This window comes from Xiphias gladius, chromosome 1 (genome assembly GCF_016859285.1).
Source record: "Xiphias gladius isolate SHS-SW01 ecotype Sanya breed wild chromosome 1, ASM1685928v1, whole genome shotgun sequence".
Classification (NCBI taxonomy): domain Eukaryota; kingdom Metazoa; phylum Chordata; class Actinopteri; order Istiophoriformes; family Xiphiidae; genus Xiphias; species Xiphias gladius.
This window is the reverse complement of record NC_053400.1, coordinates 34,954,527-34,974,406: the sequence shown is the minus strand read 5'-3', so window position 1 is coordinate 34,974,406 and position 19,880 is coordinate 34,954,527. Positions and strand designations below refer to the sequence as shown.

The following is a 19,880-nucleotide window of genomic DNA, read 5'->3' as shown; positions in this document are numbered from 1 at the left end:
CGGACCTGTTGCGGTTTTGGCTCCGAACTGACCAAAAGTGACTCGATGATTCACGACGTTTCAGTCGTGCTGCTACGAGCCACGGTTGCCATGGTTACTGGCTCTGACTCCATCCCGGAGTTTCAACAACGTGAACGTTTGCAGCTGTTTTTATTTGGCCGTCCTCGTTCTCCTGCTCTCAGTTTAAAGTTTTTTTAGACTTCTCTGCGCTCCACCCAGCTGGACTGCAACACAGAGGCACACTGGGACTCCACCAGTTTAACCACAGCCTTCTGTACTGGTGACCACACGCTCCCGGAGGAGACATCCCGAGGCCTCCTGAACACAGAGGAGTCTGGCTGTTGCTCCATTTTTATCACGCGTCTTACTCAGCGGTTTCTGAACTCTCTGGGTAGAGCTGCTTTCCACAGATCAGATCGTCTGCCGGTTTAAACTCCGGTCACTCAGCGAGTTTTCCGTCCGGACCGAGGGCCGGGAGCCTCCTCATCCACCTGCTGCCTCCGAGATCTTGTCTCAGTCCAGAATCTCAACCGTCAGCACGAGTTAACTTGTTTTGTGTCCAGGTCTCTGACTTCCTTCTCCTTGTTTCCTCCGCTCCTTCACTACTTTGACTTATCTCCTTCTAGAAAGGGAGTAAGGAAAGGAGGTAAGTGGAGGAGAGTGGACAGAGTTGAGACAACTTAACTGTCATATTATCACAAGTTACTGCCACTAAAATAATCAAATTCTCTGCAGGTAGAGAAGGTAGGAGGAGGTAAGGAAGGAAAGAAGGAAGGGAAAGAACATGTAAGAAAGGAGAAGTGCGGGTAAGGGTGGAGGTGAAGAAGCAGGAATCAAAGGATGAGGTAGGGAAGGAAAGAAGGAGGTAATAAAGGGAAGGAGTAAATGGGGGGGGGGGGCAAGGAAGGGAAAGAGAGGACGTGGAAAGGACGCTGATTAGCACGTAGGAAAGGAAAGGAGGAAGTAGGGAAGGCAAGGGGGAGCTAATCAAGAAAAATGAGAGGCTGAGGAAGGAAGAGAGGATTAAGGAAGGGAATTAGGAGGTGCGAAGGAAAACAGAGGAAAGGAGGAGGTAAACAAGGCAGCCAGGAAGGAAAGGGGAAGGCAAAAAAAGGAGATGTCGGGAAGGAAAGGAATAAATATGGATGGAAATGAGGAGTCAGAGCTAATTTGCTGTAAATATTTATGAGGTATGAAGGTTCAGATGCACCTTTATGTCCTGCACCTGTCACCTGTTGAAGTCCGATCTCTCTCCTGATGTTTCTCTGCAGCGTCGTCACTGTGACCTTTGTCACACTGATATGATCCTAAACCAACACACGTCAGCCTTATCTCTGACTGCTGCTGACACACCTGGGCAGCCGTCCAGGTGTGTCAGCTGGGTGGACCCGGGGACTCTCCTGCAGGTAAGTGAGACACTGCAGGTGGTGCTGTAAAAGGCTGACAGTTCTCTACCCTTTAATCTCTCTTGCTCTGTTTTAGCTTTTTAAATCTTCTATTTTAACTGGTTTGCATTTTCTTTATATTGCTCTGTTTCTTTCATATCTTGTCATAAGTCAGTTCAAGTCAATTTATTCATCTAACCTGAAAGTGAATTGACATTATTGCAAGACAGTTTGCCTCAAAGGGCCTTACAATCGGTGCAGAATATGAATATATGTATTTCACTAAACCAGAAACATGTCATTTCTTATTTTTATCGCGTGAAATCATGTCCACGAAAATATGCATAACGTACACATTTGTGGATCACTTCCTGTCAGCTTGTGGGCGATATGACTTATGCGACTTCCCTCCTATTTGCGGATTTCATTCGTACCGCGGCGGATCTGTAGAAACAAAATCCACAAATGTGAGATTACAACTATTTGAAATCCGATAAAAACCTACACGTGATTGCTCCTCACATCTGTGGATTGTCTGCTGTGGGTTAAAGCCTTTAAAACTTCCAAATTAGTCCTATCACGTCTTGATCAGGACACTTATATGATGTGTGAGAAGCAGCTGAGGACAGAGAAGAGATCTGCAGCTGGATCACAACTGCAGCAACATGCTGCTGTTGAGGTTGTTGTCTTCATCACCATGGTAACTTTAGCCTGAGTGACGTGCTGCCTGTAGAAGCCGATGTTGATGTGATAAATGGGTGAAATGAGCTGCTCACGTCGCAGAGGTCTGACAGTCTGACATCAGGAGTTCCTCTGGGTGACCTGCAGGGGGCGCCGTCCATCCACCGACTGCCAGGTCTGACTCTGCAGGTACAGTGAGCCCAAGGTGCCTGACATGATATAATCAACACTCAGCCTGTGGAAATGATTGTGTTTCAGTTGGCAATGTGCAAGATTTTTGCTTTTATCAGCAGACAGTTCTGTGTTCAGGGTTATTTTCTGGGGAGCAAGGCCTCGTGAACACTGCTGGTTCTCTCTGGCTTTAACTGGAACGTTTATTTTACATCCAAGCAATAAAGTACCCCACCATAAAAGTCTGTTCGGTGGTTCTAGTTGAACTCTTGAAAGTGATAGTGGTGATGGAGGAGATTCTAGAGGTCCTGTATTAGGTACTGGTGGTCATTATAGAATTTCTTGAGGTCTGTAAGGAGGTTTTAGTGGTCACTGATGATGTTCTAGGGGACTAAGAGTTTTCTATTGGGACGTTCCAGTGGTATTTGAGAGGTTCTCGGGATCGAATAGGCGGTTAAACAGTTTGTTTGAGGTTTTGGAGAAATCTGTTAGACAGTGTTCTTCCTCCCCCATCATCAAACATCAAATAAGAGAAAATCGTTAATAAGAATGTTGTTCATCCCTCCAGTCGAGTTCCACACACTTTAGGAGGTTTTAGTATTTCCTGGGAAGGTTATATCGGTCCTTTAGATAGTTCTACTTTTCCTTTGGGATGTTCCGCGGTCAACGAGGAGGTTGCAGAGGTCGTTCGGGGTGTTCATGTCTGGTTTGGTAGTAACAGCACCGGCGAAGTGAGGATCCAAGTGCAGACTCGAAGTCAGAGCTTAAACAGTTGAGTGATTTATTCGCAGAATAAAAAAACAAGGTTTATGGAGAGGTGAGGCATACAAAATAAAATCAAAATCGCCTCAAAATTGGGGGCATCCAAAGGCAGGAACCCCGGAGTCCAGCAAAACAGGGAAAAAGTCAAGATCAAGGGGAACAAGAACTCAAGGGAAACATTGGAAGCATGAACAGAAACAGAAACAGATGATCCGATGAAGAGCTAGGGACAGAGGTGGGTTTAAATGGTGCCTGGGATAACGTGGTAGCTGAGAACGTGTGTGCGACTGAGAGTTTTTTTTTGGGTGATTCTAGTGGTCGTTGAGGAGGTTCTGAAGATCTTTTAGGACGTTCCTGTGTTCATTTAGAATGTTACAGAGGTTTTTACGTTGTTCCAGAGTACCTTTTGAATCTTCAAGGATTTTTCAAGGATCACTGGGGAGGCTCACTTTAGGAGGCTTGCTAATGTTTACTGGGAAGGTGATCTAGGTCCTTTAGGTGGTTCTAGTGTTCCTTTAGGAGTTCCTGCAGTTAATGAGGAGGTTCTACGGATTACTTAAGGAGATTTTAGTTGCCCTTTAGGTGGTTGAGCACCAAATCAGTGAAATCATCCCTCAGCTTAGAGAATGTATGACAAGGACTGAAGCTGTTTGGGAGGCCTGTGGTGGAACCTTACTAAGACACCGCAGGATGAAATCCACTTTCATCTGTCAGCTATTAGTTCAGAGGTGATTTCACAGCACTGATGGTCCAGAACAGCCCAGAGTGACAGGGTCAGAGGACACAGCACCAAGACATCGATGGAAGAACCCGGATGAATGATAGATGTAGAAGTTTCTCCGGTCACCATCTCAGTGCCTCTTCCTCTCGTTTCCAACCAGCTTCATGAGCCAGAAGCTTCAGCCAAATCACCCCATGAGTGAGCATGACACATCCACTCGCCAGCTGTTTCACAACCGCTGTATGGGTCCGGTTTCTAGAGAGAAGACAAAAATACACACAGAGCCATCGGGTAAACTGACAGAGCAGTGTGCCGAGCGTCCTCTCAAGCTGGAGGGGGGGAGACGGAGCGTTAAGCAAGCTCTCCTGAGCTGTAGTTGGAGGACAGGACAAGTGATGGACAGCCTGCAAACTCTGGACGGACCCCCCCACATCCACCCCCTCTTCCCCCTCCCTCCACCCACAGAGGCCCTGGGTGCTGGGGGGGGGAGTATGGTCCATAACACCAGCGGCTGAGCTCTGGTTAATGTGGATTCATAACTGTGATGGACAGACAGAAATTCATTCACAGTTTAGTTCTACCAGTTCCGTCTGCAGGCCACTGCATGAGGCCTATTTCATATGCCCTGCTTGCATTTGTGGATTTCTGCACAGTCACTATGAGGCAAAACTGGACAGACATTTCTGTCTGTAAGGAAGGCAGCTCGATTTTAACATTACATGCTTCGGACAATCTTAATCTTAATCCCCTCCAACTGCCTGCTGCTCTGTTTTCTTTTTTTTTTTTTGTTCTTTCCTTTGGCTGCTTTTCATGAGCTCAGTGTTAAATGTGACTCTTGTGTTAAAATTGAGGAAATTGAAATGTGTCTGCTGATCTGATGCAGACATGCTAAGACCAACATATAGACCTGTTAACTTATCTGGAGAAACGGACCTTGTAAAAGCTCATTGGTTTGTCTGTTGAAATGTAGGTCCAGGTCCGTACTCCTGTTCTCTTTGGGCCCCGTATTTTTAGCCTATATTTGTTCTCCTTCAGTCGGACTGTCCCATTAAAAGCTGCTGAACCGGCTGTGATCAGCTCCTGTTGCAGCGTAGCCGTGGATGTACAGACAACTGTCGCTGGGCCACTGTGATACTGAAGGAAACTTAAAACAGGAAGATTCTGAATGAAGTTCTGCAGCCTCTTTTTCTTCTGTCTTCTGGGTGGATTTCTGGAGCTTTATTCCGGGTGTCTTTTTCGTCTTTCTCTTTAGTCTTTGTCATGTCACCGGGGTTAAAATGTCGTCCTGAACCATGGGTCGAATTACAGAGGAGCAGAGTGAAGATTTCATTTCCCGCCTCCCCCTGTGATGTTCATCCTGTCTGAGTGGGAATTAATTCTGTAACTTGTAAGGTAAAAAGAGTCTGCTCAGCCGGTGGCCAAAACTAGCGTTCATAGCAATTATGCCCCTCGTCCGTCAGGACCAAAGGAGGACGTCAGGTGGCATTAAGAAGTCCACAGAGGGAGGAGGTCGGGGTTGATGGAGGGAGACCAGAGACGTCAGTCAAGGTTGGTTTCATTTGAACATGACCCCATCATTTCCTGACCTTAACCACCTGGTTATTACTGTAACCATGACGACAGAGGTCCACTAACCTTCTCTAAGTACGTAATCTTAACTGAAGCCCAGTCTTTCCCTAAACCTAACCGGGCCTTAACCATAGTACTGTCACATCAGAAAACAGATGATCAGAACACACTCCGTGTCGCTGTAGACGACAGTTACAGATGAACGGAGGACGTGTTTATTTCTTCGCACACACTCGCGTCTCTCACACACTGTGCATTCATAGTTCAACCTCCTCCTCACATCAGACTTTCCATCAGCTCTGTCCTGAGTCATGTGTGTTCATCGTACCTGTGTGTGTGTCGTGTCCCCGTTGGAATTTCAAGCGTTCCTCTGACTGACAGGTGCCTTTGACTGATGCAGTACTTGCTGCCGTTGAACCATAGACAGCCATTTTTCCACTGTGACGTTGTGGAGCGCTCACACCTCTGTGCCTGTAATCAGATCTGGTCCAACCTGAGCCAAAAACAAAAAACAAAACAAAACAGCACACAGAAACTGCAGCCATGCTCAGTCATGATGAGTGTGAACCTGCAGCTGGACTGAGGCCAGGAATTCTCTGGCTGCAGGTTTAAAACAACAATGAGTGACAGGCAGCAGGCCTTTACGGTCTCTGCTGGCTGTAAATATCTCCATCATCAGCACAATTATTGATAAAACACGAACCAGCACAGGCCAGAAGAGTCTCCTGCAGGTGAGTCTTTCTCTTCCTGCAGGTGCGCTGTGTTGTTTTCAAGGTATGAAGAAAAACATTTTCATACTTATAAATCATTAGAACGTTCATTTTGAGACATTTGTGTAATTATTGTGAACAGATCCCAGGGAGCAAAGTGTGAATACAGAAGAGACAGTGGGGCAACACTGGCCCCAGTGCTGCCTCCTGGAGCTGATGCTGAACCCAAATCAAGTCCCCAACGCAGAGCCTTTGGTCCTCCGGAGCCAGAGAACTGTGTATCCTGGGACCGTGGGTAGAAAACCACCCAACGCAACGGCTGTTTTGATCCAGCGACCAAACAGAGATATAAAGCAAACACTAACACTGGGTCAAAACAACCCATCGGTGCTGGGCAAAGTGAGCCCAGTATGGCGTCAGTACTATACTGACCTGCACCGGGTCTATTTTTCAGCTGCATTACCGTGGCCCTCTGGACTGGAGTCAACGCCGACTTACGTGTGGCTGAGAAAAACAAAGACAGCGATCAGATTTGGGATCTCGACAGGGCAGAGCCACGTACAGTATTTGTGTAGACTAAAGTGCAATAGGTCACATCTGGATTTTTATCTGGATATGAGACACCTGAGATGCCACGTGTGCCAGAGACTCAGCGGGTAGCTAAAGGCTCCACTGGACAAAGTGATGACAGCTGTGGGGTTGTTTGGTTACGCTGCCAGCGCAGCCCATCAAACCACTCCCACACAGTCCTGATGGAGCAGGTTAACTCGCCATAAATTTCAACAAAGAATATTTAAACTTACATAAAAACTCTTCAGGCTTGAAACGGAGTTTTAGGTAAAGTGGTGTATACCACACCGCACGGTGCCGGTGTCCTCACAGACACTGGAAACCGTTAGCAGCCTCTACACCGGATTTGATCAGGTGGTTTCATGATGCAGAGAGCTCTGAATCAGCCTAAAAACAGCGCCTAGAGATGTGACGACCTACTGTGGGTAGGGATTTTTGTCCTAAAACGACAGCAAATGTCGTCACATCCCCATATATGAAAATAACGGACTCAGTGGAGGTCAGTCCATGACCGTCGTTCTATCGAGTCCACCGACCAAAGGAACAAAGGTCGGCTGTGTTTAAATCCTCCTCTGTGTTTTAAAGTGTGTATGCAGTCAGTTTGTCCCAAACCGAGGCTAAAGCCCAGTGCTGTTGCTGTGGTTACGTGCAGGTTTACACACCTTCAGCCACGATTTAGGACAAAGGTTAGACTGTTGACCTGAACTATGTCTTCGGCGTCCACATAGCAGCCGATCAGAGAGGAGTATTTTCTGTGGACTCGTATTAAGACATGGAGTCCGATCTCTCCCTACAGATTCCTGCACTGTGACTGCATCGTGTGCATCGTGTCCTTTGGAAGAGGCGACTTAAAAACAACTTGCAGCCGCTTCACGGTCGATGGAGTCAGATCCGTTCTCACCCAGCTGAGCCGTGGCACGACGCCTCTCTCATCGGAGGTGTTGATGTGCCTGAGTTATGCAACGGGCCGTTCTCACGCTGCGAAGTCGACCTGAAGCTGGACGACGTTCGAAACAATGCTCAGTTTGCCGCTCGGCGTGCAGCCAGTTAACCTGAGGGGGAGGACGTTCGGCTCTTCTTCTAACAATAACAAGTGTTAAAGATGAGTGAGGGGGGAGTGATATGTCAGCAAAGCATTTGTTTGATTTATTTGTGTTCTTCAGTTACATCATGAAAAGATGCCATGGCCCGACGGAGAGCTGATTACGAGCAGCAGCATGCCTCCTGCCGCCGCGTGATGTTCCCTTTTTGTATTCCTGTTTTTTCACACCAGGGCCTGACTCCCCCCCCGACAGGCTCCGTTAGCTAGCGGCAGGGGTTGGATGTGTTTGTTTGGACCTGTTTGCAGCAGAGAACGGCTGGGGCTTGGATCGGGCGAAAGCTCTGGAGGTAACATTCCCCCTTTTTTACCTCCAATGTTCCCACCTGTCCTCCAGGACGTTCGATGGCTGCAGCTGTCCGTGAATCACACGTCACGAGTGTCTGCGAGGACTGAAAGTTTGCAGGGAACTGAAAAGCTTCAATCTCCAGATTCAAACAGATTCACATCGCACGAGGAGACAGACTCATGGTAGACTGACGTACTGTACGTGTGTATGCATCGTTTTCATGCTGAACCCTGAGAATCCAATGTTTAGGCCCCTGCTCCACAAAGTTGCTACTAAACTTTACTGACTCCCACTCATCTCCAGTGATGCTGCAGTCTGGCAGTACAGCTGCAACAATGTTTGCACAGTATTACTGCAGTAGGTTCAGTAATACTGCAGTAATCCTGCAGTACGTGCTGTAATACTCAGTCAGCACACTCTTACTGCGTTGTGCAGTACTGGTGGTCCCAGCAGAAGCAGTGGTGGTGTTGGTGCCCCACTTGACATATTGAACAACACAGCAGGGATTTGAACCCTCGACCCCGGCAGAGCGTGTTAATCTGAGTCTCTGTGGTTCACCGCTCAGAGGGGGTCGCTCACTGCACGGCCACCTTCCCCCCACATCCTCGGCCAATCAGAGAGCAGACCAACTGGGTGAAGGGTGGCAGTTGGACAGATCGGCTCGCTGCTGTTGCTCAACCCGCCTGCGGGGCCAGGCCTCCTTCCTCTGCTCCGACCGCCCCCTCTGCTCCCCCAACACCCAGAGCCAGCTCACTGCAGAGCATGGCTGTGTTTTCCTGTCCGTCCAACGCGCCAAGCGGCCTGATGTGTGTGTGTTTCTGGCGCTGCTCAGCTTGCTTGCTGCCTCCACGCTCCCCGGAGGAGGAGTTTCAAAACTTGCTGATGCAACTACCAGCTGAGTTACTGCTGCTCCATCGGTGCTAATGGACAGAGGGAGATACAGTGATTAATGAAGTCCCACTGACTGTTTGCGTGTGTGTGTGTGTGTGTTTTAGTCATCATCTTGTGGGGACAGAAATTTGCTCGTAGCGTTACATGTGGGGACTCACCTTCCATCTGGGGACAAAAAAAACCTCTTTGTCCCCACAAGGTTGACTTCCTGATGTTAGGATTAAGACTGGTCTTTAAATTTCTGTGTGTGTGTGTGTGTGTGTGTGTGTGTGTGTGTGTGTGTGTGTAGGTGTGTGTGTAGGCTTGTTTTGCTATGTTTGTCAGGCCTGGGGTATGATTTTACATTTCCCCCTTTCGAGGTATGCTCTCAAGCGCCGCCTCCGTTATTGTGGTGACAGAGTGGAACTGAACACATTTACTCTCCCAGTGGAATCAGAGATGTTTGTGCTGATCTCGGTCAACAGTGGAGTGAGGAAGTTATTCAGTCTCTAAAGACTCATCAACTCAGACTTTGTGACAGATGAACAGTGACCTAGCGTCAGTCTGACCTCCGCGGTCTGGATGTGGAAGTGCTGCAGCAGAAGTTACTGTCAGCTTCCGATTCCGTCATCACACTCATCATTTCTGTCTCTGTCGTCGAAAGAAACTGATCATTTAACACAAACCTGAAACGCACGATGCTGCCGAACAGCAGAAACATCAGAGAAGCTGACAGAGGTCAGCGGGCGGAGGCTCGCCGTCGGCCCCTGTAGACGGACCGCTCCGTGTTTAGTGAGCTCTGATTGACCCTTTGTCGGCCCTTTGTCGGCCCTTTGTCGGCCCTTTGTCGGCATGCTGACCAGAATGTAAAGGTTTTAATGGAGATTTAATTGGGCAGAGATTACGTCTGAGTTTGTTGTTGAGGCAGCTGATCAGAACACAGAAGACGCCTGTCTGTTATAACTGGACTAAATTTAATTGAAAAGTTGAATTTTTTCGCATTATAGCTTAGTTGATTTTAAAGGCATTTGATGACTGATGATTTGTTTTCATCATATAACAGACTGTACAGTATCTGCTGGCACACGTCGTCAATTCAGCTTTAATCACTCACTTTACATCAAATGTCACGAGAGCTTCACAGGTCATGATAAGTATCAGAAAAAGTATAAAACCAAATATGAACAGAAACAATTAAATTCATGTAGTTTTTGGTCCTGAGCCCCGTTAAGATGCTCTGAATCATCTTAAAATGCTTTTGGGAAAAGAAGTCCACTTTGGTGAACATGGTTCCAGTTATGCTCTGCTGTCATCTGCTTCAATTTACCGTAGAAATTTTAGTTTGTCGCTTCCATAAGGTTTGAGTGTCTCCTGACTTCTAGTCCAAAAACACTGTATTCTACATTTCCCATAATTCACTGGGATAGCGCTGGTATTCAGTATACTGCCCGACATGTTAGTCACCGGTCTGTCTCCTCTGAGCCTGAGTGCCCCCACGCTCACCTACAATTTAAAGTTTTCACGGTCTTGTCTTAATATAACACAGCTCGGTACGGAGGGGGGGTATCTGCATGATTCATGAGTTTCCGCCCTGACAGCAGCGCTCTCATGATGCTCTAAATTCAGTTTGACAGGCTTTCCCACCTCGTTCACGAATAAACTTCTGCTTCCTATGAATAGTTTGGCAAAAAAAACACACTCCAGTGTTGCATGCCAGCACAAAAGAAGAACTACGGTATCTCTGGCTTCAGGTCAGTGCCCAGTAAGATGTTAGTGCTTATGTTTCCCAAAGTGAACACTGAGGGAAAACTTCTCCTTTGAGGGTGTCTCTTTGGCTCCTCGGGGACGCTCGAGAGGAGAGTGTGGCCCAGAATTATTTGCTGTACTTGAATACACAGGAAATTTTATCAAAGAGAATATCTTTGCTGTCAGTTCCCTCAACAAATGTACAATTCTACCTGTGGTTCTCATTCCAGCCAGATGTGGCTTAGCAATAAAGCAGAAAAATGGAGTTCTCTGCGATTCATTGAGAGACCTACCGGTCTCAGATGCTACCTTCCTCGCCCCTCTCTCTCCCCACATTTCCTGACCGCTTTCAACCCTTTCCCCACAAAGGAACATCAACCCTGGATTACATTCCGCAACGGCGCTCCACTTGGTCATGACAGTGGGCCACTTGGGCCCGTCATGAAACCCTGTCTCCTTTTCAGACTCTCACAGCACCTGGTTCAGGTTCTGGAAAGATCCTGGTCCGGTTTAACACAGAAAAAGTTCACAACGTGTTTGTTTACATTGAACCAAAACCACCCTCTTTCCTGAACCTGAACCAAAGAGCTGTTGTTGCCGGAACCAGAGACGGGACTCTGGATGTGAACCCGGTCTCTGAGGTCGCAGTCCTGATCTTTGTGTGTCCTCCGTCCACCTCAACCACCTCCTGGAGACTCTGCTGCTGTTTATAAATGTAGCTTCATTCATTGAAAAAAACATAACCCAGCCAGTGATTAAGTTTCCTACTAAACGTATTTGCTGTTGCAGTTTAGTTGTATGGAAATGGGATTTCCAGGAGACACGGTTGACTCATGAAGGAGCAGGTCTTTTCAGAAGTTTGTCATTTTGGAAACTGTGATCACTGGTGGTCAGTGCTGTGAACTGTCTGTAAGTGAAGCTCAGTCCAGTATGGTCCTGTTGTGTAGAAGCTGTGAAGGTCTTTATGAAGCTGTGTTTTCTAATTAAATGGCTAAACAGACATTTTACAGAGGGTGGGTATTTTGGAAACTCATATTAAACACATCACAGGGTGAGATTTGTAATTTTTATAGAGGGAATGTCTATTGTCTCTTTAATGCCTTTACGATGTTTCCATAATTAAGCTTAACCTGTGTTTAAATGTACTTTCTGTGTTGCAGGAAGTTAGTGATACTAACATGAACAACTATTTGGTCATTAAACACAAATGACTGAACGTTAACATCATGAAATTTGCTTTTCAATTTCATTTTACTTGCTCAAATGTGAACTGCGTTAATCCTCAATACTCAACGTTTAGTTTTAGACTTATTGTTTATTATTGAGTTTTCCACAATCAACATAGCTAGAACTTCACTAAACTTACAAAAAACGTTTGAAAATGTTTTTTGAGTTGGACGATAGTCAGAGTTTTGACAGTGTGACACTGAATGTCCGTCGGCGGACAGTCAAGCGGCAGCAGGAGGTGGAGATGTTGTGTTGCCAAAGACAGTAAGGGATCGTTAACATTTGGTTTCAGCCGAGACGAGTCACGTGAAATATGTGTTTATCGGCCTGTGTTGTCTACAGTGTTGATTCGGGTCAGCACGTCCCGTTTTATGTACCAAAAATGAAATGAGCTAGAGTGGGGTCAGGTTTTGGAGTGAAAAAAAAAATTTCTCCTGTACCTGTAAGCTATCAGAGGAGGTGTTATCTCAATCATCAGACTTCACAAAGCGCTGAACGATTAAAGATCGAATGATAGGATGATAAACTGAAGAATGTGTGAACTGGTGAATGCACGTGCATCGTTTATTCATCTGGCCCCCGATGTCCTCAGCAGTGGATGGAAACGTCCCCTTTTCTCTGTAGTTTTCACTCCGTCCTGTTGTCCATCTAATTCATCCAATTATCTTTGACCCACAGAAAAGAACAACAGGACGTTTGCACGGTGCGAAAACTCCGACGACTGAGTGGAGCAGAACTGAATCTACATCTGTGAAGGGCAAACGGTGCGAAGACACTACATTTCACTTCATGACGTTCAGGATCCTCGATGAGATGCATCATTCCTTCATTTCTGTGAGTTCGCGCCGTCGTTCTGATGATTAATGGGAGCGGATGAGGCCCCACGCGCCTGTAATTTAATAAAGAGTTGCTCTGTGCTCAATCAGACAGTTTCACTTTATTATCTTTCCATAATTAGTTTAACTCACTTGCATGTAAAATTTCACATGTAATTCATTTGCATCTAATCCAGCAGAATAAATCAGACCGTATCCAGTCGCCATGTTTCCTAATTTAGCTGCCCGGTACCGTTACTGACCACATGCATTAATTGACATGATATTTAACATTCTGTCATTGTTTCACGCTGCAGAGGTTTCTTAATCTGATAAAACACTGAATGCAGGATTCACAGCTTGTTCTCCTGGTGACTGTAGAAGATAATTCAGTGATTATCAGATAATGGGCGTTTTAATGGTTATTAGAATAATGCTGGGGTTTGGAAAACCTGCACTGTGCAGAGATGTGGCGGCCTGACAGGCCTGATATGTGTGCAGAATGTGGAAATGAGTTTGTCAGCTCTTTTGAAAGCTTTGGTCTCACTCCAGCTCCACTGCTACTTAAGAACATTTACATAATACATAGAAGTTTATCTCCTCAACGTGAAAATATTAATAAATTCTCTTCACACTTGTTGGAAGCAACGTAACGTCGAGAACACTGAGAGTGAACAGAAGAAAAAGTGTCTCTTCCCAGAGAGAAGTCCAGGATGAAAAGCGGAAGTCCAGCTGAAGAGAGTGAGATACGTGAGGTTCAAAAGATAAATCACTCGCCAAACTTCCTGTTCAAACACAGAACATTCCCTTCTATTGAGAAGACATACAAATTCTGTATGAAAACACTCTCCCTCCCATAGAAATATATTCACCTCACGATGGTTGCTACATTTGTTCAGTGCAAATGCAAATGGATTCAAAGGAAACAACTTGAAATATTCTAACATGAAATGATATCAGTGAATAGCTGGGAGGGTTGGGGGGACAAGCGTTGGCCAATCAGATTCCAGGGGAACCCGTGCCACCCCCTGCCCCCACCTGAGCTCTGGTCTAGTTCGGTGTTTAAAATACTGCACCCTGCATCTTTTGATGACCACGTCTAGCTCCACTACTGTCCGAATATCCAGCGATGCTTTAGACTGTTGGAAGCCCGTGGAAGTTACCCTTTGGCTTCCACTCCACAGTTTTGCACCCCCTGTGTTTCGAGCGCTCCCATTGGCCGTTTTTCCAAGGTGTGTCTCTCCCCGAGGTCACGCTTTCAGTCACGCCACCTCTAAAATGTCCAACGGGCACCTGAAGCGCCGCCTGTGTTCAGGCCACATCACGATGAATGAAATGTGCTCCGGGGGCCGAAAGACAGATCATAAAAGTGACTGGCTCCGGTTTAATGGTGACAAAGGTCAGACAGTGTGGTATGATGACAACGTGCCGCGCTCGTATCGGAGCTTTCCTCCGCCAGCTCAGCAGATAAGACGAAGCGGAGTGGACATTCTGCAGATCTACCAGAGATTATCGTCTACCCATCAGCTCCTATTTAATTTGTGAGCTGTGGTGATGAAAGGCCGGGCTGATTGAGCAACACTGCCCGGCTTTAAAACCACTGCCAAACCCGGCTGCCAAAAACGGTTTCATAACCAAACCTGACTTCAGCTGATAGAGGAGAGGAGGCTGCAGAGGCAGCAGGGAGAAGAAGTAAAGAACTGAGAGAGGGAAGCAGTCTGTGACCCTCAACGCGTCTCTCCTCCGCTTCAACAGTCTTAAATTATCTCCTGATTCCTGCTCTGTCCAAACATCCACACATCTGATCTTCACATTTCCACTGAGACAGGCTTCGTATGCCACATTGGTTTTGAATCAGAAGTGTGCTGTCTTTGCTAAACCTGCAACTTTTTGCCGCTGTTTCAGTCGTGCTCTTCCTCTCTGGCTGACGCGCGTGGGGCCAAAACCTAGAGTTAGTTTATTAATATTATCAGAGTTGACTAACCCAGGAGTTTCGGGAACTCCAGCGCTAACCCTCAACAAGACTATCGATCACCTGATGCAGGTATTGATCCCGTGACCAGCGGGCACTGAATAGATTTCATCTGAACGGAATATTTGTGATGCAGGGAATCTGCACAAAGCCTTCACGTAAAGTTCAGCTGTGGTGAACTTTGACCTGTGTGTTCATACAAACCGACAAACAGACAAACAGCAGTTTAGACCACTGAGCTGTCGTTTCTGCTAACACTGTTTCACTACTTCTTTTGTAAAATAGAAATTGCACAAAATCCCTCTGGAGTGTTTTGCAGTAGCCTCAGCCGCAGCAGGATAAAGCTGTTTATGCTGATGTTAATGTAGATAGACACAGTAGCTAGGGACTGTGGTACGACCATACTTCTCCAAAAGCTGTTTTTGGAAAAAGACTTTTTGAGGACAGGAGACTCCTGTTGGGAAAGTTTCCCTGAGGTCCCGTTAATCCAAAGAGACAACAGTCCTCATCACTGAAGACTTTTCTCTCAAGGAGTGAAACATGAAACACAGTAACACATAAAACCCAGGTCAGTGTATCTCGTCTCTCAGTCACAGACTCGCTTTCTCCTGTCAGAACCGTTTCCGCTGAAAGTATCTTTCAGTGTTTCTGAGCTCATCGTCGACAGATTTTCTCCCTGGTTCGTTTCTGTGAACTCGTTTTCAAGTCGTCACGGATTTATTTCAAACAGAAACTCCTGCAGGTTAAACTGGACTAACCGCTGACTCTGACAGACTCACTATAAACTATAACCAGACCGGAAAGACTGGCTAGCCTAGCGACATTAAGCTACGAAAAACCTGCTGCGTAAAAACAGCACTATAGACCCTAAAAAAAAAACATTTGCAAACACACTGCTAACAAAAGTCATGGAGCAAACACAGTTAAAAATGGGGTAATTCCAAAAGCATAGCCCCCCCCCACAGCTACCGCCTATCAATTTAAAATCGCACAAACCCACGTCTCAGTTGCACGTCTGATTACAAGGAGAGGTATCACGGACTAAATGTACACGTGAATGTTTTACATTTGGAACAGTATTTCACAAGGGAAACATTCAAATATGGACAGATGTGGGTTTTGGACATTTCACAGGTGAAAAGTGATGAAAACCTTATTTTTCAGTTCAGCCCCGACTCTGTAACTGGACCGACATCAGAGAACCTCACCACTCACCAAAGTTCAAAGTTGAACCCAGCACAAGGTCAACGACACCGAGTCACTTCTGTGACAGGAAGTGATACATCTCAGCACCTTTGACACTGAAGTGGATTTTAGCGTGACCTTCAGGGAAAGACACGTACAGGTGGACAGCGTGACCTGACACCTGCGTGGACTTTACCTGCAGAAAAAATAGTCTGAAGTGTGAGCAGAAATCAAAGCGAGTTAATAACTGTGAGCCAATGGGAGCGCAGAAGCAGCTTCACCCGGTATGACTCTTCATCTCTCTCTAGGAAAGACTCTACTTGGATGTCGTCCATCTCTTCATCCCTCCTCATTCCTTCCTTCAATCCGTCTATCTGCTGACCGCCCCCCCCCCAGAGAGACTCCGAGGTGACATTTAGCCTCCATTTTCACTGATCTCCTCCCAATGTGAAGCAGGACAGACAGACGAGTGGAGAGGAGGACACGTGAACGCCACACTTCCAGTGTTGCTCAAAGGTCCCAGGGCAGTCGTTTACGCCCCCTCCTCCGCCCCCCTTGTCCCCCACGGATGGAGGACCGGCAGACCCACTGATTTCTGCTGTACAGAGGTTAGACAGCTGCAACACACACACGCACGTCATGAACTAGATGACTTCAGATTCGTGCTGAGACGGTGTTGGGACAGACTTGATAGGATCACATTTTTAACCGATCACTTCTTTGTTGGTGAAAGTGTGTGTTCTCTGCCAGGGGTGGTGGACTGTAAGCTAGCTCTCGCAGTCCACCCTGGCAACACGCACCGAAACGCTTCGGAAACTTTTTTGAATAATCTTTCTTTTTGGTCCGTTTCATGAAACAGAAACAACTTCCATTTTAACGAATCTTACAGCCGGTACTGGCTCAGAGAGACGATGCCCGTCCCGATGCAAAGCCCACATTGTTTTTACGATCTGTTTTTTTGGCCACGATCTGTTGTTCCGCCACTTTGGTCCAGACTGAAAAGTCTCGACAGCTGTTGGATGGATTGTGATGAAATGTAGTTCAGACGTTCATGTTTCAGGATGAACTGTAATAACTCTGCTGATTGTCTGACTTTTCCTCTAGCGCCATCATCAGGTCGACATTTAAATGTGTCCGACACTTTGATACTTGATACCTACAGAACCTGCGGAACTAATGACGTTCTCATCTGCCATCAGCCGCACAATGGAAAAGTTAGTTTTATTGGTTTCCTTATATTTATATTTTTATGTTCTGCTGTGGCTATTTTACATTGCATGATTTTATATGTTGTGTTTTGAATGGGTTTTATTGCGGAGCTTTATTTTATTTTGCGTGCTTTTAGTGTGAAACCTACTGTTGTTCCAGGTTTTATGAATGTTAACGCCCTGCCACTTGGCATGTGGCCACTTGCACCTGGCTGAGCTCTGACCTCTGGACAGACTCGCTTTTAACCAACTGGGTACGAGAGTGTAGCCGCAGGAAACACAAAATGGACGTTCAGTCTGATTAACTGGCGAAAAAGTCAACAAAACAACATCCATTTTCGCCGTCAGTTGCCTAGCAACAGTGTTCTTATATAGTCGGGGTGTGTTGTGCTCCCTACTTACCACGTTGAAAATATGAATAATAATATGACTCGTGAGCTTCAACACAGCCGAGGTTTGGGTCAGTTTAGACAGAAGCACACAGAGCACGGTATCCCACAATTCCTCGCAGCGTCGTCAAACAAACAAAACCCTCTTAATGTGCCTCAACTAACCCTTGACCATAAAAAGAAAACTGCTCTGACAGTTCGCGTTGCCCTCATTCTTCAGCAGTGACTCGTCTGTCAGAGTCTTTACCTGCTGCTAGCGTTAGCTTCGGCGCTAACCCCCCTCCTGCCGGGCCGCAGCCGCTGAGTTATGGCTCCGTTTAATCCGACACAGCAGCAGAGACGCTCAGCAAACTGAAGCAATTACCTCCAACTCCATAATTTATCTGTGGAACAGCACATTTCTCTCAACGTTCAAACTTCACCCACAAAGACTAAATGCACACACACGCACACAGTTACAGTGCAGGGTGGGGACACGCCGAAGGACTAAAACAAGACATTTTAACAACTACTGGACAGATTCACTCTAGATATTCCTGCTGACCAGAGGTTAGATCCAAGTCATTATGGTGACTGCCTGACCACTGCTCTAGCGCCACCATCAGGAGGCATGAGTGAGGGTTCCCTCCAGAGGATCTGTTAATGACTTTCGACTAGAAGAAATCTGCCTCCATGAAGAGCTGTTATGTTTCTGTATCAATCATCTGAATTGATGTTGTGTTTGACTTAACTAAAACAGGTAAGTTTTCTATTAAACTAGAAAGTAAAGTCATAATCTGTGAATTACAGTGAAAAGGTGAAGGCCAGTTCTGTGAACTGCTGTTCTGTATTTTGCCTCCACGTGACATGTGGTAGAATTTTTCCTGATCCTGTGCTGAACCTTAATGTAGCTTGGTTACACTAGCGAGAGTGCAGAAACACGTAAAATGAGACTCAGCGTCTGTAAGTGCGTTGCCCCGGTGCATGCTGGGAAGCTTTCCAGGGATGCTACAGGATCTGAACATAACTGATCCTTCTCGTTTGCTACCTTTGTCCACAAGTACGGTATCCTGGATGTCTGTACGTAAATGAGGCCCGGTACATGAGCAGATGGATGTAGACCATATGAGATTTAGTTTTCGTGTTCGTACAGACAATTCCTACACACACACATTTACAGCTTGTTCTATACACGTTTTGATGAATGAGGCCCCTGGAGGACACACAGAAAACTCTCAAAGGCCCCAGACGGGTCCCCGGACCACAGTTAGAGAACCAGTGCCGTACCGGTTGAACTTGTTGGTCCCAAAAACCTGAGCGGGAGACAAATTGGTCCATAATGACCTCCTCTAAATGACACTAATGTCCCTCCCGGGTTAATCATTTGACAGACTCTCTGCCTGTCTGGAGCTGTGGAGGTCAAAGGTCAGCAGCTCTGTTCTGTGTGAAACGTGACTGTGACAGTTTGTCTGTGAGGTCAGACAGATCAGTCTGAGAAACGGCTTCACCTTCAGCCCAATTCAGAGCCCAGCAGCAGGACGCCGAGTGTGGACAGACACAGCGTGTGTGTCTGGGTGACGTATCTGCCGGTGTGAGCTGAGGAACTATGGCACATGCACAACTGCGGCGAGGGACGGCGGTGACCACCCGATATGTGAAATATTTACAGTTCACCAGACATGTCATTAGATCCTCTGGAAGCTGAAAGAGCGCCGACTTGTTCCTCAATATTCAGCGTTAATCCGACTCCAAAAGGCAGCGTCTGAGTGTTTTGACAAGAGGAGCTCGAATAACAACCTTGTTCCATATGTGTGCGTGAACAGCCATCAGCAAGTTAAAATAAATCACCAACGGCGAATATTGCGGCTCTGAGAAATGAGGCTGTAGACAGTCAGGGGCTCCAGACTAAACAATTTGCCTGTGAAGCATGGAAAAATGTTCGTATACGTTCGTTAGAACACATCAGAGTGTGAATAACCCCGATATTAATTTGATGACTCTGACCTCTCTGATATTTTCTTCCACCTTTCAGATTCCTTTCACCAAAGTTCTGGCAGGATCAGAGAGTCGAGTTGCAGAACTCGGTGAATTCAGACATAAAGAAAAGAAAAAACACCTTTCAAGCAAAACCTCCAGCAGTTCCCTGATTTCAATTTGTCCAGTGTCTCAGCTTTTTTTAAAAATTTTCTCTGTTTTAAATCCCGGTAAACTGAATATTCATGGGTTTTGGACTCCGGGAAACTGGGTAGCGACATTTCTTTTGTACTCTTTTCTGACATTTTATAGACAAAACAGTTAACTGATAAAATAATCTGCAGATAACACATTGATGAAAATAATCATTTGTTGTAGCTCCACTCATATGATTAGGAAACCTTTAAACCAGCCCATTTTAAATGAAGTCGAAATGATTTCGTCACAATCCGGTTTATTCTTATCAGGCTGTTTACATGGAGTGTTTCATTACATTTGGGTTCTCATTCAGATTATAACTGTAATAAAGAGCTCGAAGCGAATCCACGAGGCGATGTC

At 46.2% G+C, this 19,880-nt stretch overlaps 1 long non-coding RNA gene across 1 annotated transcript; it reads left to right on the top strand.

Moving 5' to 3' along the window:
- Positions 1 to 278: 278 nt before the first annotated feature.
- LOC120794375 lies at positions 279 to 12,550 on the top strand. The gene is made up of 3 exons (XR_005708119.1): positions 279 to 646; positions 1,272 to 1,406; positions 12,479 to 12,550. It is a non-coding gene; the product is annotated as an uncharacterized LOC120794375 (long non-coding RNA).
- Positions 12,551 to 19,880: the final 7,330 nt, after the last annotated feature.